A 25,468-nucleotide genomic window follows, 5' to 3' on the forward strand; every position below is an offset into this window, starting at 1 on the left:
AAAATTACCAGTATATTAGTATATAAAAACATCTATAGTGCACAGTTCTCATACTGCATAGTATTTAATATAGTCTACTATTGTGACGGCCCCCACTCTACCTGCTAATTGGTGAGTCTGCTGCCTCTTCGGGAGCATGGTAGAGTGGGTGGCTCGTCAGCCCAATTAGACTCACCTGGCCAGTGAGAGCTGCCTATATGTAAGAGATAATGTATCGAGGTCATTGTAACGAGGTCATTGTCGCAAAATAATTGACCGACACGGAGTTTAAAATACCGATTGCGAACAGCTGCGCACAGCGGCCATTATTGTTCCACAGAGGTCCGTTATCGAGTAATATCGGACCTCTGACGAGCGCTATTGACCAATCACAAGCAAGCATTTCGGCGAATGTGAAAACGCCATGTAATAAATATATATATATGGGACGTGCACAGGATTTTAGAGGGGCAGGTGCTCAAAGGCTGAAAAGGGCATTGGGCCTGTGCACGTGCAAACTGAGCGTGAAGCGTGCAAGCCCCGATCTTTGGGGGCACTTTTTTTAGGGGGGGGGGGGGGGTTTGGTGATCAAATATTGAATATTGACCTATAATACTCAGTGCAGGAGCTCACTTATCCTTGAAGGATACTTTTATCACTGATTTAAACTTGAAAAAAATAACGTTTTTTATGAGGCACAAAAGGGCAAGTGCTCTATGTGTGCACGTGCCTGTTAACCTTCTCTCTCTGCTTCTCCATCTCTATGAACAGGTTATCCACCACCCATTGAACTATAATATTCCTACTTACACCACACCGCAACACACTTCACTTTTCACTCATCCACACACTGCATTCATCACTGATTCTTATACATATTCCTTGTTTATGTAAATAATTGTTTGTTATATAGGTTTAAATAAATGATATTGCTAAATAGTTTTCACGTGTGGACTCCCTATTTGTCACAATTGACCCGTTTGTGACAACTATCATACTGCATACTACTTAGCAGGGATGTGCACAGGACATTAGAGGGGCAGGTGCTCAAAGGCTGAAAAGGGCACTATACATGTCGCTGCTCCAAAAACCCAACTTTTCAGCAGATGAAAAAAACGAACACAGATTTGAGGGCGAATAGAGTTACAAGGTTTAGACAGATGATTGGTTTAATGCTTTCCCATTGTGTAGACTTTGTAAAACCACACACACATGGAGGATGATCTCCTGAGTTAAAAAAAGAAAAAAAGAAAAAATGGAGTTAAGAGGTTTTGTCCCGCCAGCAGCAATGTGTCTGTTTTAACCGAGCGCGCGAAGCGTGCAAGCCCGATTTTTAAGGGCCCTTTTCGGGCTGGGGGGCCCCCTTTTAATGCTTTTTGGGGGGTTTTGGTGATCAAATATTGAATATTGAACTATAATAATTAGGTTCATCGATATCAACCGATACCGATATATGCAGGGTTCCCCCCCCCCCCAATTTTTTTATAATTTCAGGTAATTAACATTACATATCTCTTGTTGGACATCCCTAATAATAATCAGTGCAGGAGCTCACTTATCCTTGAAAGACACTTTTATCACTGACTTAAAAGGCCCATACATCTCCATAAATGTTCAGGGGGGAGGGAATAAGTGCTTACCCTACAGACCCCAAGAAGTGCTGTATATTCTGTATTGTTTAATATAAATGCATTTTTTATTCTAATCCCGATTTGTATTCGAGATTCCCAAATCCCATCAGACTTGACTTCTTCGTGTCCCTCAATGAGTGTAATACCAGCATTCAACTGTATGCGCCACAGCGGTTTCTATCATCATCATCATCACCACCCACGGTATGCATAAAATATATAGGTCCGCGGAGAGGCACGCTGAGGAGGCCGTGCAACCTGCAATGGAATATGGGGCAACTCTCTCTCTTTACCTAATATTTTTATTCTATCCTGAAATTTTTCAGTTGGAAGGGCAGTCTATATGCGTAGCGGTAAAAAGAAAAAAATATTATTATTATTATTTCTTTCTCAAAAAGGGCACCTTTTTATGAGGCTCAAAAAGGCAGGTGCTCAAGCACCCCTTGGGCTCTATGTGTGCACGTGCCTGCTACTTAGTACAGTCTGCTGTCATACTATTTAGTAGGGCTGTCCCAGACTAAGGATTTGTATAGTCGACTTTGATGGCTTACATTTTCCGATAGTCGACTAGTAGTCGACTATAAACAAATATATATATATATTATTATTTTACTTAAAAAAATTATCATTCCATTTGGGCTGTGGGGTGCTTAACATGCAGGCAGAAAAGTGGCCATTTTTGTTTTCGTTTTTGAGGACTGCATACCTTTTTTGCAAACCAAAATACTATACTTTATACTTATAGCACTGCATACGCCTGGTCTCTTTTGAAAGATAACATTCTGACGTTTATGATACAATAAAGAAAGATCATTTTTAGTGCTAATGAAATAGAGTAACATAGGTCTGAACTTGAGTTGTAGAAAAACTTGTTACTCAAGTTTTTCTGTAGTAGTTAGTATTCCAGAAGTAGTATTTCCCCAGACATTCGTATTGCTTAAAAAACTCAGAGATCCATATCCTGAAGCCTTCAATTCAATTCAATTCAATTCAATTCAATTATCTTTAATGACCACCCAGCCAGGCTGGTGGAATTTGATTTCAGTGCAGCATGTTACAGCATTGTTCCTGTAACATGCTGCACTGAAATCAAATACATGTCCAAATTTCATAAAGATCCGTTCAGAAATTACTGATAAGAAGTGATTTTGGTAAACTGTGTAAAAAAGAAAAGCTCAGTTTTCTCATAGACTTCAATTCATTCTGCGGTTTTTCTCTTCCTGTCTTCGCTCGTGAGTTCTTCACCTAGATTCCTGATTCGTACATCCCCATGTGGCATATCATTGGAAAGCCACACTCATTGGCTACAACCCTGTTCAATTATATTCGAGATCGCCAAATGATTGACGGAACTAGAGCCCCAAGAGTCGCTAATCCTGGATCCAATGTACAGTAACCCCCCCACCCCACCCCACCCCACCACACCTACCCAACCCCCCCACCCCACCCCACCTCTTTTTTAAACTCTTTTTGTATCACAAACAGTACTGTATTTGTAAATCTGGTATGTCATAAATGTATAGATGTAGCAGTACTGTCTATCTGTATGTCATATATGTCATATATGTTATGATGAATTGAAAATGGGGGACCCTGATGTAAACAAGACGAAAGTCTTTCTCTGGTCTGCATCCCCTTAACAATTGTGTGTATTGAGCTGTACTGTATTGTACCCATTCTGCAATCTGTTAATAAAATGTTCAATCAATCAATCAAACCGCTGAACAGGATTTTGTCACCTGAAAGGGCTATCGACAGGCAACAAATGGGGCTTTAATTCTAATATATATTGTATTACAAAATATGCACACTAGTGGTCGCCAAAGTGCCGGTGGGCAAATCGTCCTAAAAAGCAGCTTAAGAGGTTTTGTCTAGAAATACTTTAATCATCCAGAGGGAAATTTGGCACTACCAATCGCTCACCGTAAACATTTAGGTAGACAAAATAAAGTCACGAATAAGAATAACAAAAAATTGCCTAAGAATAAAGAATAAAATAAGCCTAAGAATAAAATAATAATAATAAAATGCAGTCCGGGATTCACATTTCCTAAGTTATGTATGTACATTCTAATATAAAATATACAGTAAAAAATACAGAAATCTACAGTAAGTGTACAGTAAGTGTAATATTGACAATGTTGTTTTAAAATTAAAAGTCCAGGAAGATGGTAACTGTCACCCTGTGCTCAGTGATGCAGTGAGGCACAGTTATGCGTTGTAAAGTCTGATGGCTGTCGGAATGAAGGACTTCCTGTGCCGTTCAGTGCTACATTTTGGGAGTGTTAGTCTAGCACTGAACATGGTCCTCCTGTCAGCCAAGTCTGTGTATAGTGGGTGGGAGGGGTTGTCCCTGATGGCATGGAGCTTAGCAAGGCTATATATATTAGAGGTGGGCATAGATTAATTTTTTTAATCTAGATTAATCTATCTGCAATCCTGGATTTAATCTAAATTAATCTAGATTAAAATGGCAAAAAAAAAAAAAACTGCCAAAGGCATTCAAAATATGTGTGTTCTACCCAAATAATGACCAGAAGTCCTTACTTTTTCTTTCCTCCTTATGTTTCTCAGGCCAGGTGGCCCATTACACCATGAGCCCATCTCCCGTTTCCAAAATGCATTACAGACTGTTTGAAAAAGCTGTTTTGCTATGATAATTGGTAATGAAATATCAAAATAATGTTCAATAAGATGTACTTGTGTTTAAGTTGTTTTATTCAGAAGTTAACACAAATAAATAATATTACCAGTACAGTACAGTATCTAGCACTCTCAGGAGCAAAACAGAAAGAATCATTTCAAACTTGAACTATGTGACATGGCTTGAATCAACTGCTCCAGTGGAGTTGCTCAGTGGCCAATGGTGTCAACTGTGGTTGTACTGGGCAGCTCCCAGGTGTGAATGGAACTGTGTGAATGTGAAGCAGGGCGTTCCTGAAAAAGAGCATCTGTGCTTAGCGAACCTACCCTGGGTAAATAAAGGTAAAAAAAAAAAAAATGTAATTTTTTTTTTTATTTTATTTTTTTTAGATTAATGCGTTAATTATATTATCGCGCGATACTAGTATAGCGTTAACGCAGCACGTTAACGCCGTTAACGGCCCAGCTCTAATATATATATATATATATATATATATATATATATATATATATATATATATATATATATATATATATATATATATATATATATATTAGAGCTGGGCCGTTAACGTATAATGGGCCGTTAACGGCCCATTATATATATATATAATTCTTTTTTTTGCATTAAACTAAGAGGTTGGCAGTCGACTACGGCTCCTTTCGGTCGACTATTTGATTAAACGGGGTCAGCCTACTACTATTTAGTAGTCGATTGTCATACTGCATACTACTTAGTACAGTCTGCTGTCATACTGTATGTTTTAGTATTGCGTCGCTGGCGGAGGAAAACCTCGTAACTAAATTTTTTTTTTATAAATCAACTCAGTAGATCATCCTCCATATGTGTGTGTGGTTTTACAAAGTTGGGAAAGCATTAAACCGATCATAATGTCTAAACCTCATAACTCTATTCGCCCTCAAATCTGTGTTCGTTTTTTTCATCTCCTGAAAAGTTGGGTTTTTGGAGTTACGAGGTTTTCTTCCGCCAGAGACGAGTGTCTCCTCTCATATATCTGTCTCTAGATGTAGTCTACTGTTTGATGTATAAAGTACTATATGTAGTCTACTGTTTGATGTATATAGTGCTATACTTGTAGTCTACTATATTGTATCTCATGCTGTCCCTGTGTGCTGTATGTGAAGTCAAATTGTTGTTGTTGTTGTTGTTGTTGTTGTTGTTGTTGTTGTTGTTGTAGGTTGGTTGGTTGGTAGGTTGGTTGGTAGGTAGGTAGGTAGGTAGGTAGGTAGGTAGGTAGGTAGGTAGGTAGGTAGGTAGGTAGGTAGGTAGGTAGGTAGGTAGGTAGGTAGGTAGGTAGGTAGGTAGATAGATTGGTTGGTTGGTTGGTAGGTTGGTAGGCTGGTAGGTAACAGACCCACCCGAATCTAAACACCATGAAAGATGTTTGTCGCCCTCTGCTGGATGTCAGCAGGAGGGGTGCACCTGGCAGCTAAGGGTAAGTGATTGTTATTGTTAGTCTAGCAGTGTTGAACTTGAGTGCTATACTCTGAGTATATAATAGTATAGACATATTAGCATAGTAGATAGTAGTATAGGTATAGTAGCATAGTACATAGTAGATAGTAGTATAGACATATTAGCATAGTACATACAGTAATAGATAGTAGTATATAGTAGCATATTAGCATAGTAGATAGTGGTATATAGACATAGTAGCATAGTACATATAAGATGGTAGTATAATTAGCATAGTATACTATGTAGTGAAGTGAATCTTTATCACCGTAAACACAACCAAAAAGAGTGAGAGAACAAAACAAGAATGTGACATGAAACACCCGATGCTCTGTCAATAAGTCAAACTTTATTAACACACATCGTTTAACTATACTGCAGTTTAGTGAGTCAATCTGAATAGGCCTTCGGCAGGATGGCCAGAAAGACTGCCGAAGTGGCCGAAAATGTGCCTTCTTCATACACGAAATCGCACGCAATCCCAATCAATCATGTCATACTTTAACTCATTCAGCGCCAGGGATTAGCCGGGTCCCGTTGTAGCTATGCCACACTTTAAAGATAGGAGTGCGTCACCTTGTTTGTAGAGCTATATCTATATTATAGCTATGGAGACAATACTATAGTCATTTGACACTGACTTTCTTCTGTCCAAGATGCAAAAAATAGATAATTTTTTCATGCATATGTTCACGCGTTATCCCGTGGTGAATATAAGTATAATTTCAGAGTGATCCGGGATAATTCCTGGGAAGTGAGTAATAGGGCGCAACGTGAATTCTACTATAAGAGTTGGCGTTTCTTGCCTGGACACGCTACTATTTCCAAATCAAATGTATATAATAGGTATTATGTTTCATCATGAATGCAAGAAAGGGGGGAGGGGGGTCGTTTCTGATGCTTTGATTGCCAGTAACGGCATTCGTATTGAACAGCTGATCAGCTGGATCGGTATCAAAACATTGTTGGATCAAGCTGAAATTGATGTCAGATAGTCCTTACCTCTGGTCGGGGGTAATCCAAAAAGAATATTCCAATTGTTTGATCGCCATCTGGTCCATCTGATGTCCATCTGGTCCACGACATAATACGGCACAACACATGCACCGAGGGGCCCGGACCCGTTTCAATGCGACCGAGTTAATCTCTACTAAAAAACTGTGTCTCCTGCTTTCCCTCTCTCCCGCTCTCACGTGTACTTTTCTGTGACCACATGTCTTTGGCTTTTGATGTACTTTTGATTTATAATAGAACCCTAGCCAGTGGCTCCTATGGATACTGGTTGATATGGAGGCTTTAACAGGGACAGTCCATAATAACGTTCCAAACATGAGCCAGAAGAGGGAGAGACAGTATGAGCTGGAATAGGAGAGACACAAAGGAATAATGTCAAATAGTACACTACATTTACTAGAAGAATAACTAGATTTACTAGAAGAATAGCCAAATAATATACTAGAGTAGTAGTAGCATAGTAGGTAGTAGTATAGTCATAGTAGCATAATACATAGTAGAAAGTAGTATAGGCATAATATTTGCTTGGTACATAGTAGATAGAAGTATAGACATATTAGCATTAGGGATGTCCCGATCCGATCACGTGATCGGGATCAGGGCCGATCACGTGATTTCCCGAAGATCGGGATCGGCAAAAAAAAAAAAAAAAATCTGGATATATATTTTTTTATTATTCAACAAACATGACCATGTTCACGTATTAAACTCATACTGAGGCCTTAGTTTTGGTTTTAAATTGCATATCATCATTAATTTATTTATTGTCACACAGAGCAGAAGAATTTTGCCAAAACAAAACCAATAGTATCCAGCTGCAGAACGGCAGACCAGCCACACTCTCAGACCCAAACGCATTTCCTTTGATTTAATTATACATCAAATGATGTATGTCAAGGATTGCAATGCCTCGCTTGAATGAAGTTAACTTTTCACCTGGATAACGTCAACATTCAGGGTGAATGTAATGTGAGAAATTGGGATTAAAAATTTCATACTGTCGTACTGCATCACAAGCTGGTCCCAGGCAGGGTTAACCACTTTTCATAAACTTGAGTCCCTCTATAAGCACGCAGTAAAAATTATTATCATTATAAAAAAAAAGGCCTCACAGGTATCATCACTGTCATATCACCCATAAGTATAGACTACTTTCTCTAGAGTATTAAATTGTACAGTAATGCTTGCCTTGTTTTTACAAGTTTTCACGGACTGGCTCCCCCACCACTGAGTCTGTATGGGGCCAGAAAGGACAATAGTAGACACACAAGGTCCTCATCCAAGGGGGACTGCAATGGTTCAGGAAGAGTGCTTTTGGACAACCACATTCTCTGTTAGAGCCACACAGTATTGGAACACTATGCCTACAAATATCCGGACCTGTAACACGCTTGAACAGTTAAAAGAAAAAACTGGCTCAAAGAACACCAGAGCTGCACCTACAGCTAAATTCATTAGCTCATTAGCTATTTTATACTTGCTATACTTATTTTATTATCTATCCTTGCCTAGCACAGTCTCTGGAGCGAAACAGAAAGAAGCATTTTGTATAAAAGTATTCTGTACTTCTGTATGACAACTAATAAAGAAACTTGAGAAACTTGAAACTTGAACTCACTGATTCTTGAGAGTCGGGACAAAACATGTCCTACATAGAAAAGTCTAATTTATAAAAAAAAATAACGAAATTCATAATGATTGACATACTCACAAAGTTAAATCTAACAGTATTGTGTATACTGCTGTTATTTTTTAGCACATATATTTGTTTTTGGGGGGATATTTGTTTAAATGTATAATCTGTGGTTAGAAGCTCCCATGTTAATGTTCTTGTCCTCAGCAAGGGTCACATTATTGACCAGCCTAAAAAAGCTTGAAAAACCTCTCCACTTGTGAAAACATACATATCAAATCAAGGATAAGGGTTATAAATGTATAACTCAAATAATATTTTCCATAGAAATCTGTCTATCAAAGTTGTGTCCTCAGTTTATGTCAACTCCGTCAGACTTTTTCATAAACCTAATTAAATCAGGCAATAGCATGGCCAGCTCTATCCCTGAGGACCCCTTTTCCTTTCCCTGCCTGTGGTGAATGTAACACTACCACACATGGCCTGGTAAGTTTTCAACTTTTTGATATTTTAGACAAACGATGTCAATATTCCTATGGTCACAGCTGGAACATGTCAACACCGTCTCTCAGTTATTATACTTTTAAAAAACAATAGTGGATTGAATTCAAGTGTTTCAGTGAGATTATTAAGACAGCTAGCAATTGCCAAAATCTAGCTAGCTGCAGTGCACAATACAGGCTTGGAGGGAAAATGTGTGCCGTTTTGTCAACAAGATTTTGTGTCTGACGGAGTTGACGTGTAAGCTGACGGAGTTGACAAATCCATCAATAACCTCATAATATGCTATTATTATAAAAAATTTGAACATGGTAAAGGATTTAAATGTTATTTCAGAGTTTTATCTGCACATAAGTGTGCATATAATGCCTCTTTTCCACTGCATGCCAGAAGGGGGGCTATGTGAGACTGTTGTTCATTGACTATAGCTCAGCGTTCAACACCAGGCACGTGCACACATAGAGGCCAAGGGGTGCCTGAGCACCTGCCTTTTTGAGCCTCATCAAAAAAGTGCCCTTTTGAAAAAAAAAAATATATAAAAAAAAAAAAAAAAAAATTATAATTTTTTTTTACCATTACGCATATAGACTGCCCTTCCAACTGAAAAATGTCAGGATAGAATCAAAATATTAGGTAAAGAGAGAGAGATGCCCCATATTCCATTGCAGTTTGCACGGCCTCCTCAGCGTGCCTCTCCGCAGACCTATATATTTTATGCATAGCGTGGGTGGTGATGATGATGATGATAGAAACCGCTGTTGAATGCTGGTTGAGGGACACGAAGAAGTCAAATCCGATGGGATTTGGGAATCTCAAATACAAATCGTGATTGGAATAAAAAATGCATTTATATTAAACAATACAGAATATACAGCACTTCTTGGGGTCTGTAGGGTAAGCACTTATTCCCTCCCCCCTGAACATTTATGGAGATGTATGGGCCTTTTAAGTCAGTGATAAAAGTGTCTTTCAAGGATAAGTGAGCTCCTGCACTGATTATTATAGTTCAATATTCAATATTTGATCACCAAAACCCCCCAAAAAGCATAAAAAGGGGGCCCCCCGCCCGAAAAGGGCCCTTAAAAATCGCGCTACGCGCGCTCGGCTAATATATACGCACAAGTGTAGTGCCCTTTTCAGCCTTTGAGCACCTGCCCCTCTAAAGTCCTGTGCACGTCCCTGTTCAACACCATAGTCCCCACCAGACTGGTGGACAAGCTGATCGAGCTGGGTCTGAGCCCCGCTCTGAGCGCCTGGATACTGGACTTTCTGAGTGAAAGGCCCCAGGCGGTCAGGGTGGGGGGTCAGACCTCCAACACCATCACCCTGAGTATCGGGTCCCCCCAGGGCTGTGTTCTAAGCCCCCTGCTGTATTCACTATACACACATGATTGTGTGGCCAAGTTCAGCTCCAACTCCATAGTGAAGTTTGCGGACGACACAGTGGTGGTGGGGCTGATCTCTGACAACGACGAGAAGGCCTACCGGGAGGAGGTTGAGGTACTGGAACGCTGGTGCCAGGACAACAGCCTGCTCCTGAACATTGGTAAAACCAAGGAGCTGATCGTGGATTTTAGGAGAACACAGCAGGGGACACACACCACTGAGAATAAACGGGGCTATCGTGGACAGTGTGAGCAGCTTCAAATACCTGGGGGTCCACATGTCAGAGGACCTGACATGGACAACACACATAGACTCAGTCGTAAAGAAGGCGAAGCCTTAAGGAAGTTCAGAGTATCGGGAAAGATACTCCAGTCCTTCTACTCCGGAGCTGTAGAGAGCATCTTGACTGGAAACATCACTGCCTGGTATATGGAAACAGCACGGCACAGGACAAGAAGGCCCTACAGAGAGTGGTGCGCTCAGCCGAGCATACCACAGGTATTGCACTACCACCCCTGCAGGCCTTATATAACAAGAGGTGCAAATCCAGAGCCTGCAGAATAAGGAAAGACCCTCATCACCCCAACAACAGCCTGTTCAAGCTGCTGCAAACGCCTGCGAACACCAGCAACTAGGACAGAGAGACTTCGGCTCAGCTTCTTCCCCCAGGCCATCAGAGTGTTGAACACTGAACTCTCCACACACAAGCACACATGAGCACACACACAACACACACACTGTATACGCTCACACACTAAGCAGTCACTCTAGCATGAACGCACACACACACATGCTGCACACGCCCACACTCAACGGTCACCTTACACAATGAAAAGGTCACCTTAAAAAATAATAATAATAATAATGGGAGTGGTTCTTGTATAGTAAACAGAAGGATATAGCAAGCTAGCATAAGGACACATGGTATAACTGTAGATTGTATAGTATAGCATTGTATAGTAGCGTACATAAGACCCAGTGCCTCATCCGTAGCTAACCGTGTATTGCACTATAGCAGGACCTTAGCATGTCTTACCATGCTCTTGTAAACTTTATGTACATATACCTGTTGTTATTATTATTACTTGTATTATTGCATTGTATTATTGCACATTGTATTATTGCACATTGTATTATTGCACAAATGTCCTATTCTCATTCCTGTCTTATACTTATGTTGCACATCGCTGCGGGCATGACCCCCCGCATTTCACTGTATGCTTGTATGCCGTGACAAATAAAACTCTTGACTTGACTTGACTTGACTTGACTTGACTTGACTTGCATGGTACCTACTCGACTCTACTCTACTCTACTCTGCCTTTTCGGTTTTCCATTGCCAAAATTTGCGGATAGTACCTGGTACCGGGTACTTTTTTAGTACCTGCTTTGTCGAGGTTCCAAGCGGGTAGAAGTGATACCAAAAAGTGACGTGAAACACTGCAGACCACTGATTGGTCAGAAGAGAGAATAGTCACGCATTATCATTGCGCTACACAGGGGAAAAACACAAAACCTGCCATCTTTAAATAGCCTCGCGACTACTAAACATTAGCATTCATTATTTGTTTGCAGCAAGAACAAAGTGCAATAAACAAAGGATACATTCACTGTGTATTCTGCCTCATTTATTGATGAAACAAAACCAACATCAACACAATTTACCACCAAGAACAAAGAGTTTAGTCTCACAAAAAGATCTAAATTTTGTTTAGCTTATGTGCTAATGTGACTGGATTTTTCCATTATAACCGTTAGCATTGCGGCTAGCGTACATTAGCTTATAAGGCACTGGTATCATAGAATAGAATAGAATATAAATACTTTAATCATCAGGAAATTTGACACTACAAATCGGGATGATTCAAGTATTTCTATTCTATTCTATGTGATACCAGTGCCTTATTAGCTAATAGCTAGCTTCGAAATCCTCTATTGTCTGTGTGTGTCACGTTGAAGATGATGTCACGGCGCCCTCGCTATGACGACCAGCTGCACTGACGGGGGGGGGGGGGGGGGGTACTATCTGCAGTGGAAAATGAACGAAGTACCAGGTACCAAAAGCGTAGAGTAGAGTCGAGTAGGTACCATGCAGTGGAAAAGAGGCATAATAGCATGCATTACAATACACTTCTGACTTTTAGAGCATGGGCAGGCTGTGGTCTGCTTATTGAATAATTGTCTTATTTTCCCAGCACATGTGTTAATAAATAAATATAAATATATTACTTGTCTACGTGGTTGATTGATTGATTGATTGATTGATTGATTGATTGATTGATTGATTGATTGATTGATTGATTGATTGATGTAAAATCATAATGGTGCAGTGTGTAGTTTTCTTAGAGCAGGGAAGGAGTTCCATGTTGCCCTTTCATATCCCAGTAGGGATACAAGACAGAAGAAAACAGTTATTCTTGTTCTTATACTGTTTACTTAGATCATCAGAGCAAAGGTGCAAGGTGTAAACTGTGGATAATTCATCTTAATATCTTTATAATAATTCTTAATATGACTGGTCCATGTGTGTCTACTGTAGATTGCTGCAGGGTAGGATTTATTCCTGCACTGCACGTGTGACGACGGATATTTTTATTTTATTTTATTTATTTTATTTTTGTTAATTTTGGGGAAAATACAAATTCCTTCTTCAGTTTATGTTGTTTAAGTAATAAAGGAGCATTAGATCTTCACGGCGGATAAGACTGACACAATCACCAGGAACAAGATCAAGTGGCAGAGAATGATCCTTCCAGACTTCATGCTCAACCTCCACACTGAATTCCAGATTAAGAACCCCACTCTAAAGCTATTCTTCATTCTGTGCTCTGAGGCCCTTCTATGTCACAGCACCAAAAGCATCTAATCGGAAGACATGTCTGTGTCAAATACATGAAAATGCATGCTTAACACTTTGAGTGCCAGCCACGAGAAATCTTGTTAGTTCATGCCATGCATTGAGTGCCAACCAACGAGAAATCTCGTTTTTAATCGTTATTTCTTTTATTATCGATTTCCATTCATTTTTCATCAATCTAGCCTCACGTTACCAGTGGGGATCTGTCTGAGCTCGAACAGGGAAAATACCGCGCCCTATCGTCTCTCCGGATGGTATTGCACCCCATTGGATTGGACTGAATGAAATGGATGGGAAAAAAAGAGTCCGGAATCCACATTTTACTTGTCAGGCATGTAACCGGAGACGATCCCAGTCATTGCCCACCCTCAGAACATCTGATCTGAGGCAAGGAATCTATTTGACCAGTCTTGGGATAATCAGAGCTCTTTTCACCTATATCTCAGCGTGTCCCATATGTGTGTATGTGGCTGTGAGTGTGTGTGTGCTGATCAGGAAATAAGATAATCGATTTTCAGCCCGCTTCTCTAGCGTGCATAAGTACACATATACTATCGATAATCTACAAAATGTTCAGTATAAGACAAGGAGTTATTAGTTCTTATTATTGTCACTTCCATCTGTTTAAAAAATGCATGTGTTCATTTATCAGAGATGCAAATCCAATTTTGTCAACTCCGTCAGTTTCTTGTCAACACCGTCAGATCTTTGTCAACACCGTCAGATGTTTCTTTTTGTTAATTTTGGAGAAAATACAAATTCCTTCTTCAGTTTATGTTGTTTAAGTAACAAATGAGTTTAGATCTTCATCCTCTTGTGTCTTATTTACTTAATGATCTTTTTTTATCATATAAAAATTTTAAAATAAAATTTAAATGCTATTTCTAAATCTGGGTTTTCAGAATAGTGTGAAATTACACCTGAGGTTTATATATTATATTTGATTGCATAGCAGAGTAACTAAACACTATTACAACATACAGTACTTCAGAACTTTTGATTCTTGTTGAACTGGAATAATTTGAATTATATACTTTTTTGTGTGTCTGACGGAGTTAAGGGAAACATGTGAATTTGTTAAAAATGTTTTTCTATGTAGAGCCCTCACCTTTACATGGTTAAATAGCTCAGACCTTTCTCTACATGAATATATAACTGTAATTATTACATGGCGTTTTAACATTCGCCAAAATGCTTGATTGTGATTGGTCAATAGCGCTCGGTTGCCCCTGACAGCGGTCAATTCTTTCTCGATAATTCACCGCTTTCATGGGCAACGCGCAATAATGACCGCTGTCAGGGGCAACAGAGCGCTATTGACCAATCACAATCAAGCATTTTGAGCGCAGTCACGAAAGCTAAACATTACCATTATGCACAGCTGCACTACATCAGTGCAATCAAGTCCACACACCTGCCGGCTGCCGGCGATGACAGAGGAGCCACAGAACAACTGCGTCTGCATTTGATCTCGTCTTGTCGATGGTGTAAAATGAATTAGGTATATTGTTAGTAAGTTAGCCATGTAATAAGTGGGATAATGTATAGCTATACTATAATGTTCTAAACGCAGTGAAGGTCGATTATTTTGCGACAATGACAGAGTATAGCTATACATTATTCCTTACTTAATATAGTGTGCATTCTCATAATATAATATTTAAAAAGTGTTTTATCCTGACTCTCAAGAATCAGTGAGCTGTGTGTGTATGCAATTCACTTTCATTCAGTTTTATATGTGTATTTCTGTAAAAAAAATTATATTGTGATGATGAATTGTATTTTATGTAGGCCTATTTGATTTATGTTATGTATGATAACCTTTTTTATCACTTTAGGTTGATGCCTTTTTTAACACCTTGGCCAGGGACTACAGATGCAATCGAGCCTTCTGGCTAAATCTGGCGTATTTACATTTATTGTTGATTAATATGCACTGTCCCTTTTGCAAATAAACTTAAACTCTTACTAGTTACACTTGTTAGGGATTTCCTATCCCTCGTGAATTCTTAATTGATTTGCCAGTGGGCCAGTCGGCCGAAAGACGAAGCGGAAGACAGAGTATTTCTCAAACGGAGATTTTATTCATTCGAGAAGAAGACAGACAGTCACCCCGCGCGGGCACATCACCAGTAGACAAAAAAGGAGCAGGAGCCAAAAGAGAACAGAATGTCCATATTACATGTCACTTTATACACTCTTAGAAAGGGGAGGGGGTGTGTGTATGTCTCTGTGTGTGTGTGTGTGTGTGTGTGTGTGTGTGTGTGTGTGTGTGTGTGTGTGTGTGTGTGTGTGTGTGTGTGTGTGTGTGTGTGTGTGTGTGTGTGTGTGTGTGTGTGTGTGTGTGTGTGTGTGTGTGTGCTGAAAGGAAGGGATTTTGCATGTATAACTGCCAGAGAGAGAGAGTGAACTAGGATTTTGCATGTTCTGCTACATGATTTTGCATGTGTGTGAGGAGGGAGAGAGACACAGACTTCTAGGCATATTCTTCATTAAGGCCTTTAGATATATAGAGGATATTCGTCATCAATGAACTGAAAAACCTATCAATTCCCCCTTTTGACGTTAAATAAAACGTCAACACACAGTTCATTGATGGACCTGTACCCGTCGATTGTCACCTCATTACATGCATCACATCCAATACCAGACGGGATAATAAACATCAGGAGAGCAGAGAGAGAGATAGAGGGAGGGGAGAAAGCGGGAGAGAGAGAGAGAAGAAAGAGAGAAACACAATTCTGGCAACTTAACAGAAGATAGCACGTAACCCCACCGGACCCCCCTTACTCATCACCTAACCCAGAGGAACCCCCCCTCTATTACAGTGCACCCCTGGTCCCGTCTTCTAGGGGACGTGGGTCTCCTCCTGAGCTGGTTCCCGTAGGCACACACAACGTCCATCAGGGCGCTTCCTTCCCTCTGTCACAGTGCACCGCCCACCTGGGTCGGCCCCGTCTTCTGGAGGGCAAGGGCTGACCTCCTGAGGTTGGTCCCCGTTCCAGGGTGCGGTCCCCTAGACAAACGTGTCTCCCCTGGTCCGCCGCCTTCCCAGTGTCTCAGACTGTCCTCTCCACCTCTCGCCGGCCGGCCCCACCGTCACTCCAACTCAGCTCAGTGTCACTCCTGCTGTCGCTTCCCCCGTTCTAGTCGTGGACGAACTGCGTGTCGTAGACGACGATCAGCGGTGATTGATCTGCGGTGCCTGGCTGCGGTGTTCCTCTCCGGCCTCTCGCACAGCTGCCATCTCCTCCGGTCGCCTCTCATCCTGGCCCGTCTGTCCTTCGTCTCCTCCTGCCTGTCATCCGGTCGTCTGGTGGTCTGGTCACGGACGTCTGAGGGGCTGCCGTTGGTAGCTCACCCCTGGGTCAGACGCGCTGCAGACAGCTGGTAGTGAAAGTCTATCCCTCTGCACCATCTCCTCCTCCTCCGCGTCGTTCCGTCCTTGGTTGCGGCTGGCCCACATCAATTCTCACTGGAACCTCCATTTGTTAGGGATTTCCTATCCCTCGTGAATTCTTAATTGATTTGCCAGTGGGCCAGTCGGCCGAAAGACGAAGCGGAAGACAGAGTATTTCTCAAACGGAGATTTTATTCATTCGAGAAGAAGACAGACAGTCACCCCGTGCGGGCACATCACCAGTAGACAAAAAAGGAGCAGGAGCCAAAAGAGAACAGAATGTCCATATTACATGTCACTTTATACACTCTTAGAAAGGGGAGGGGGGTGTGTGTATGTCTCTGTGTGTGTGTGTGTGTGTGTGTGTGTGTGTGTGTGTGTGTGTGTGTGTGTGTGTGTGTGTGTGTGTGTGTGTGTGTGTGTGTGTGTGTGTGTGTGTGTGTGCTGAAAGGAAGGGATTTTGCATGTATAACTGCCAGAGAGAGAGAGTGAACTAGGATTTTGCATGTTCTGCTACATGATTTTGCATGTGTGTGAGGAGGGAGAGAGACACAGACTTCTAGGCATATTCTTCATTAAGGCCTTTAGATATATAGAGGATATTCGTCATCAATGAACTGAAAAACCTATCACACTGCTGGCCAGTATGACTACTACCATAGTGTCTTTATACCTTTTTTTTATTCTTTTTTTCAGCACAAGCTGGACATATAAATGGTAAATGGTGCATTTATATAGCGCTTTTATCCAAAGCGCTTTACAATTTGTTCCTCACATTTTACCCATTCAATCACACATTCAGCTATTCACCAGCTGACAGGCAGAGGGCGCACATGCTTTATTTACAGTACAGAGTGTCCCAGGTGGGAGGAAGTTTCCCTTCCTGTACCATTCCATTACATAGGCCCAATGGAAAAGAAAACCAACCCAGTCTATCTCAGGTTGTAAAACATGGGCATCTCTGATACAAATCAGAATTATAAAAATAGTGCAGCTATCTAATTATATGTAGGGTAAACTAAGAGCAAATGGATACCACTTCAGATACATCTCTAACTAAACGACTTGCTAATATCACATGATAATAATTTCTCAAAGTGAGAGAGTGGTGCGTGTTCACAAATACTGACTGAACTTCCCTGGGGCACAGACCATATGGGAAGACTTAAAATGGGTGGTATTCCCCTTTAGAAATTCCTCAACCTTCCCTTTAAGAAAGAAAAGAGGCCCACATACACCTACCTTACTTTGACCTATCAGACAATATGGGCTCAGATCAACACTCCTACTTTTAAGATGCTTGACAAATACAGACCCTAGGCTATTGTTTAGGCTAATCACAGTAGGCTGGGCTATTGTTTAAACTTTAGGCTAATCAAAGTACTGGGTTATCGTTTAGGCTAATCACAGTATGCTGGGCTATTGTTTAGGCCAATCAAAGTACTGGGCTATTGTGTAGGCTAATCACAGTAGGCTGGGCTATTGTGTAGGCTAATCAAAGTACTGGGCTATTGTGTAGGCTAATCACAGTAGGCTGGGCTATTGTGTAGGCTAATCACAGTCATGGGCTATTGTGTAGGCTAATCACAGTCATGGGCTATTCAATTGCTTAGGCTAATCAAAGTACTGGGACATTGTGTAGACTAACCAAACATGATGGCTACTGACCTACAGGCCTGCAGCACTGTATTCAGGCGTTAGGGTGCTACAGCAGTACGAAGCCTGTAGCTTCATGGTCTATCGCCATGCTCTAAAACAAACTCTAACCTTAACCGACTTCGAACGAGCGCCTAAGCCTAACCAGTGTAGAAACTTGCGGTCCCACGATTGGGCGTACATGTCACATGACCAGAAATGACACTGGCCAATCAGATTCGCAAATCGCCGAACTCCGTTGTAGAAAAATAACAGGCATACTCAAGTTCAAGTTTCTTTAATAGTTGTCATACAGAAGTACAGAATACTTTTATACAAAATGCTTCTTACTGTTAGGCTCCAGAGACTGCAAGACAAGAATGAAATAAAATAACATAGTATAGCATGTAAATTAGAAGTAAAAAAATGAGGTCACAGTGTTCAGTATAGACATGACCCTCAAGGATCCTGTCAAAATGTTCATTTTTCAGTCAAAATGAACAATAGTTTATCAGGAGTAATTTCGGGATCCAATTGAATCTTCCAATGACCCAGTTTTAGATTACGACCACACATTTGAAAAACACTGCTGTAGGTCGGACATAGCTTAAGCCTTTGGTTGAGTATAATATTGTAGCACCTTGGCAGAGACCCACAGCACAGTGAGTTAAAAGTCATAGAATACAAATAAATAGGTTATACACATTAAAAACAGCATTCTTGAATGTTCTTTTGCCTGGTACACTCAGGATGGCTGGTGGTACATTGGGTAACATGGTGTGATTGAAGTGAGCAGTGGTTTGGTGCAGACATCAGACCATCATCACACCATCTTTTTTTATGGAAATAGCCATTACCTAGTTTTAGGTCACCCAGAGATTCATAAGCGTGATATTACAGTACATGTCCAGGTAGGGAAATGAGGAGATATCCTGCAGCTGAATGAGGAACCATAGGGACTGAAGGAGCCTGAAAATATGGTATATTTCAATGTATACTCTTAACAAGAAACTCAGGATGAATTGCAAAAAACCCGCTTGGAGGAATTTATTGACGTACCAATACATCAACAACCGATTTCACATGAGTCCCCGTATTCCCTTTGGAGGGCCGGCTCTCTTATAGTGAAATTGATGTCCCTTCTATTGACCCTTCCCCTAGTCATGTCTTTGTCATATTTCCAAGTTAATACTCTGTGTGTGTGTGTGTGTGTGTGTGTGTGTGTGTGTGTGTGTGTGTGTGTGTGTGTGTGTGTGTGTGTGTGTGTGTGTGTGTGTGTGTGTGTGTGTGTGTGTGTGTGTGTGTGTGTGTGTGTGTGTGTGTGTGTGTGTGTGTGTGTGTGTGTGTGTGTGTGTGTGTGTGTGTGTGTGTGTGTGTGTGTGTGTGTGTGTGTGTGTGTGTGTGTGTGTTACATAAAGTGTTTTTCCAGATGTCATATTGTTCTTGTCCTATTTAGCTATATAATACGTCTGCTGTTCGGGTCAATCCTGTGTGTGTGTGTCTTCTTGCGTTATTTACTTTTCTGTGTCTTTTACTTATTAACTTTTCTGTGTAGACCTTACCTAACTTCTGTGTGTGTACGTGCCTTTTGTGTGTACATGGCTCTATTGTGAAATGTGTGAGGGGCTGTTTGTTTACTGGTTGTTCAATATGTCTTCATGTGGCAAAAGGACAGACTTTTGGTTAAATGCATATCATTCAGGACAATATATATAGTATTTTCTATATATAGTGTTCTAATATATAGTGTTTCTAATAATATAGTTTTGCGAGGCAGAGAGAGAGGTACAGACACACAGAGAGAGGTACAGACAGAGAGAGAGAGGTACAGACACACAGAGAGAGGTACAGACACAGAGAGAGAGAGGTACAGACACAGAGAGATGTACAGACACAGAGAGAGAGAGGTACAGACACAGAGAGAGAGAGGTACAGACACAGAGAGATGTACAGACACAGAGAGAGGTACAGACACAGAGAGAGAGAGGTACAGACACAGAGAGAGAGAGGTACAGACACAGAGAGATGTACAGACACAGAGAGATGTACAGACACAGAGAGAGAGAGGTACAGACACAGAGAGATGTACAGACACAGAGAGAGGTACAGACACAGAGAGAGAGAGGTACAGACACAGAGAGATGTACAGACACAGAGAGAGGTACAGACACAGAGAGAGAGGTACAGACACAGAGAGAGAGGTACAGACACAGAGAGAGGTACAGACACAGAGAGAGAGAGGTACAGACACAGAGAGAGGTACAGACACAGAGAGTGAGAGGTACAGACACAGAGAGAGGTACAGACACAGAGAGAGGTACAGACACAGAGAGATGTACAGACACAGAGAGAGAGGTACAGACACAGAGAGAGAGAGGTACAGACACAGAGAGAGAGGTACAGACACAGAGAGATGTACAGACACAGAGAGAGAGAGGTACAGACACAGAGAGAGAGGTACAGACACAGAGAGAGAGAGGTACAGACACAGAGAGAGGTACAGACACAGAGAGATGTACAGACACAGAGAGAGAGGTACAGACACAGAGAGAGAGGTACAGACACAGAGAGAGAGAGGTACAGACACAGAGAGAGGTACATACACACAGAGAGATGTACAGACACAGAGAGAGGTACAGACACAGAGAGAGGTACAGACACAGAGAGAGGTACAGACACAGAGAGAGGTACAGACACAGAGAGAGAGGTACAGACACAGAGAGAGGTACAGACAGAGAGAGAGGTACAGACACAGAGAGAGGTACAGACACAGAGAGAGGTACAGACACAGAGAGAGAGGTACAGACACAGAGAGAGGTACAGACAGAGAGAGAGGTACAGACACAGAGAGAGGTACAGACACAGAGAGAGGTACAGACACAGAGAGATGTACAGACACACAGAGAGAGGTACAGACACAGAGAGAGGTACAGACACAGAGAGAGGTACAGACACAGAGAGAGGTACAGACACAGAGAGAGGTACAGACACAGAGAGAGAGGTACAGACACAGAGAGAGGTACAGACACAGAGAGAGGTACAGACACAGAGAGAGGTACAGACACAGAGAGAGAGGTACAGACACAGAGAGAGATGTACAGACACAGAGAGAGGTACAGACACACAGAGAGAGGTACATACACAGAGAGAGAGGTACAGACACAGAGAGATGTACAGACACACAGAGAGAGGTACATACACACAGAGAGAGGTACAGACACAGAGAGAGGTACAGACACACAGAGAGAGGTACAGACACAGAGAGAGGTACAGACACAGAGAGAGGTACAGACACAGAGAGAGGTACAGACACAGAGAGAGGTACAGACACAGAGAGAGGTACAGACACAGAGAGAGAGGTACAGACACAGAGAGAGATGTACAGACAGAGAGAGATGTACAGACACAGAGAGAGAGAGAGAGAGAGAGAGCGAGAGAGGTACAGACAGAGAGAGAGAGAGAGAGAGAGAGAGAGAGAGAGAGAGAGAGAGAGAGAGAGAGAGAGAGAGAGAGAGAGAGAGAGAGAGAGAGAGAGAGGGGGGGGTACTGACAGAGAGAGAGAGAGAGGTACAGACAGAGAGAGAGAGAGAGAGAGAGAGAGAGAGAGAGAGAGAGAGAGAGAGAGAGAGACAAAAGGCTGGCTGCCACAAAACAGTCACATCTAGAGACCTCAAAACCTACTCTAGCGAGGCCTTTAACCTTGAACTGGAGAGCCTGGACTGGTCAGATGAACTCAATGGTACACTGGTTGAAGAAACATGGCTTGGTTTCAAAACCAAATTCTCAACAATACTAAACGACATGGCCCCCCTAAGAACCACCAGGGTAAAAAATCGCGCTGAGCCGTGGATGCACTCCGAAATACTGGCCGCTATGAAAACCAGAGACAAAAAATGCTCTGAGTTTCGTAAAAGTCAGTCAAAGCTTACTAAAAGCACGAGCAGTGAACTCCAAGCCCACGTGACTGAACTCAAACTAGAAAGAAACAGACTAAGAAACGACGTAAACTCCATGATCAAAACTGCAAAAAAGAATTTCATCAATGACAAAACTGAGGAAAACAAAAACAAACCATGTGAACTTTGGAAATTACTCAATAATCAACTAGGATGCAGTAAAAAACTTAAAACCAGATTCTCAAACATAAACATAAAAACGGACAACACGCTCATCACAGACAAGCTGGATGTAGCCAATTACTTAAACATTTTCTTCACAAACATAGCCACAACACTGGTAATCAAACTACCCTCCCACTCAGGGCTTTATGGGGTAGAACACATAGTAGCTTACTACAAAAACCTAGGGGTCCGCAAGGACGACTTCAAGCTGGAAATGGTAACAACAGATGAGGTACTCAATAAACTGAGCGCCCTCCAACCTAACAAGGCCACTGGCCATGACAACATCCCCTCCAAATTCCTCAGAGACTCAGCAGCCGCCATCACCCCAATCATCACACACATAATAAACCTCTCCATAAAACAGGGACACGTCCCCAAGGACTTCAAAATTGCGAGGGTGACCCCTCTGCACAAAAAGGGCAGCAAATTAGACCCAGGCAACTACCGCCCTGTTTCTATTCTCACCTCCATCTCGAAAGTCATGGAAAAAATAGTCTACGAACAGGTCGAAAAGTACCTAGCGGAAAAAAATCTAATCTACGAATTCCAATCTGGCTTCAGAACATCCCACTCCACTGACACATGCCTTCTCTATTTGAATGACCACATCAAACAAGAGGTGGACGCAGGCAAATACTGCGGCATGGTCATGCTGGACCTACAAAAGGCCTTTGACACGGTCAATCACTCCATTCTGATTGACAAGCTAAAAGCAATTGGTTTTGATAGTCTATCAGTGAGCTGGATGCAATCCTACCTTGAGGGGAGGGAACAGATGGTGGAGGTAAACGGTACCCTATCCCCCCTCTCACAGTGAGCTGTGGTGTTCCACAAGGAAGCATACTAGGACCGCTACTGTTCCTAATTTATGCAAATGACATGTCGTCAGCTTGTGACTGCAACTTGTTCCTGTTTGCGGACGACTCAGCCCTGCTGGTCTCTGACAAGAACAAGTTACAGGTTGAAAAAACCCTCAGCTCGGAACTAGGCAGAATCTGCATATGGCTCGCTGATAACAAACTATCATTACACATGGGCAAAACAGAGTCCATTCTCTTCGGTTCAAATAACAAACTCAGCAAGACCGAACGGCTTCTCAGTTATAGTGGGTGACAATATTGTCACAAGGAAAGATGAAATTACCTACCTGGGTTCCATCCTAGAGGCTAATCTCTCCTGTGACAAAATGGCATCCAATGTAATAAAAAAAGTCAACCAACGAACTCGATTCCTGTACCGGATCTCCTCTCTGGTAAACAAGAATACCCTGAAGACTCTGGCAGGAGCACTCATTCAGGGGTACTACGACTATGCTTGCACCTCATGGTACCAAAGCACCTCAAAGGCGCTAAAAACAAAATTACAAACATCTCAAAACAAACTGGTCAGACTACTGCTTGACCTTACTCCTAGAACCCACCTCACCCCTGCCCACTTTGACAACCTAGGATGGCTTAGAGTAGATGACAGAGTACAGCAACTTGCAATGGGCCTGGTCTACAAGATACACTACACGACCAAGGTACCCATGTACATGGCAAAATACTTCCCAAAGGTCAGTGAATACCACGATCACAACACCAGAGGGAGCTCCACAAATCATGTTAAACCCAGATTCGGCTCAAATAAGGGACTAAACACGTTTCGCAATTATGCCACATCAATGTGGAACGCCCTACCCAAAGCTGTAAAGGAATGTGGATCACTACCCACTTTCAAAACCTCTCTCAAGAGACACCTACGGGAGACTGCAATTCAACACTGGCCCTGTAAATATCCTAACCCAACCCCCTCCAATGTACAGTCATTTACCTAGTATGGTTTTGTCAATAGTCCAATGTACAATTTTGTTTGTTTGTACAGAGTCTCCCCCCCCCCCTCAATGTACAGTTTTGCTTGTTTATACAGTGTGCCCCCCCCCCCCCCAACCACCTCCAATGTAAATTACCCAGTATGGTTGTCAATATCCCAGTGTACCCAACCCCCCCCCACCCAACCTCCTCCAATGTACAGTTTCTACGTCAAATGTATATACTCCCTTTTCTTGACTCCTTCTGTATCACAAACAGTACTGTATTTGCAAATCTGGTATGTCATAAATGTATAGATGTAGCAGTACTGACTATCTGTATGTCATGTATGTCATATATGTCCTGATGAATTGAAAATGGGGGACCCTGATGTAAACAAGACGAAAGTCTTTCTCTGGTCTGCATCCCCTTAACAATTGTGTGTATTGAGCTGTACTGTATTGTACCCATTCTGCAATCTGTTAATAAAGTTTTCAATCAATCAATCAATCAGGTACAGACAGAGAGAGAGAGAGGGGTACAGACAGAGAGAGAGAGAGAGAGAGAGAGAGAGAGAGAGAGAGAGAGAGGTACAGACAGAGAGAGAGAGAGAGAGAGAGAGAGAGAGGTACTGACAGAGAGAGAGGTACAGACAGAGAGAGAGAGAGAGACAGAGAGAGAGAGAGAGGTACAGACAGAGAGAGAGAGAGAGAGAGGTACTGACAGAGAGAGAGAGAGAGGTACAGACAGAGAGAGAGAGGTACAGACAGAGAGAGAGAGAGAGGTACAGACAGAGAGAGAGAGAGAGAGAGAGGTACTGACAGAGAGAGATAGAGAGAGGTACAGACAGAGAGAGAGAGAGAGAGGTACAGACAGAGAGAGAGGTACAGACAGAGAGAGAGGTACAGACAGAGAGAGAGAGAGAGGTACAGACAGAGAGAGAGAGAGAGAGGTACAGACAGAGAGAGAGAGAGAGAGACAGACAGACAGAGAGAGAGAGAGAGAGAGAGAGAGAGAGGTACAGACAGAGAGAGAGAGGTACAGACAGAGAGAGAGAGGTACAGACAGAGAGAGAGAGAGAGAGAGAGAGAGAGAGGAGAGGTACAGACAGAGAGAGAGAGAGAGAGAGAGAGAGAGGTACAGAACGAGAGAAAGAGAGGTACAGAGAGAGAGAGAGAGAGAGAGAGAGAGAGAGAGAGAGAGAGAGAGAGAGAGAGAGAGAGAGAGAGAGAGAGAGAGAGAGAGAGAGAGGGGTACAGACAGAGAGAGAGAGAGAGAGAGAGAGAGAGAGAGAGAGAGAGAGAGAGAGAGAGAGAGAGAGAGAGAGAGAGAGAGAGAGAGAGAGAGAGGGGTACAGACAGAGAGAGAGAGAGAGAGAGAGAGAGAGAGAGAGAGAGA

Source organism: Notolepis coatsorum (assembly GCF_963971535.1).
Source record: "Notolepis coatsorum genome assembly, chromosome: 6".
NCBI lineage: Eukaryota > Metazoa > Chordata > Actinopteri > Aulopiformes > Paralepididae > Notolepis > Notolepis coatsorum.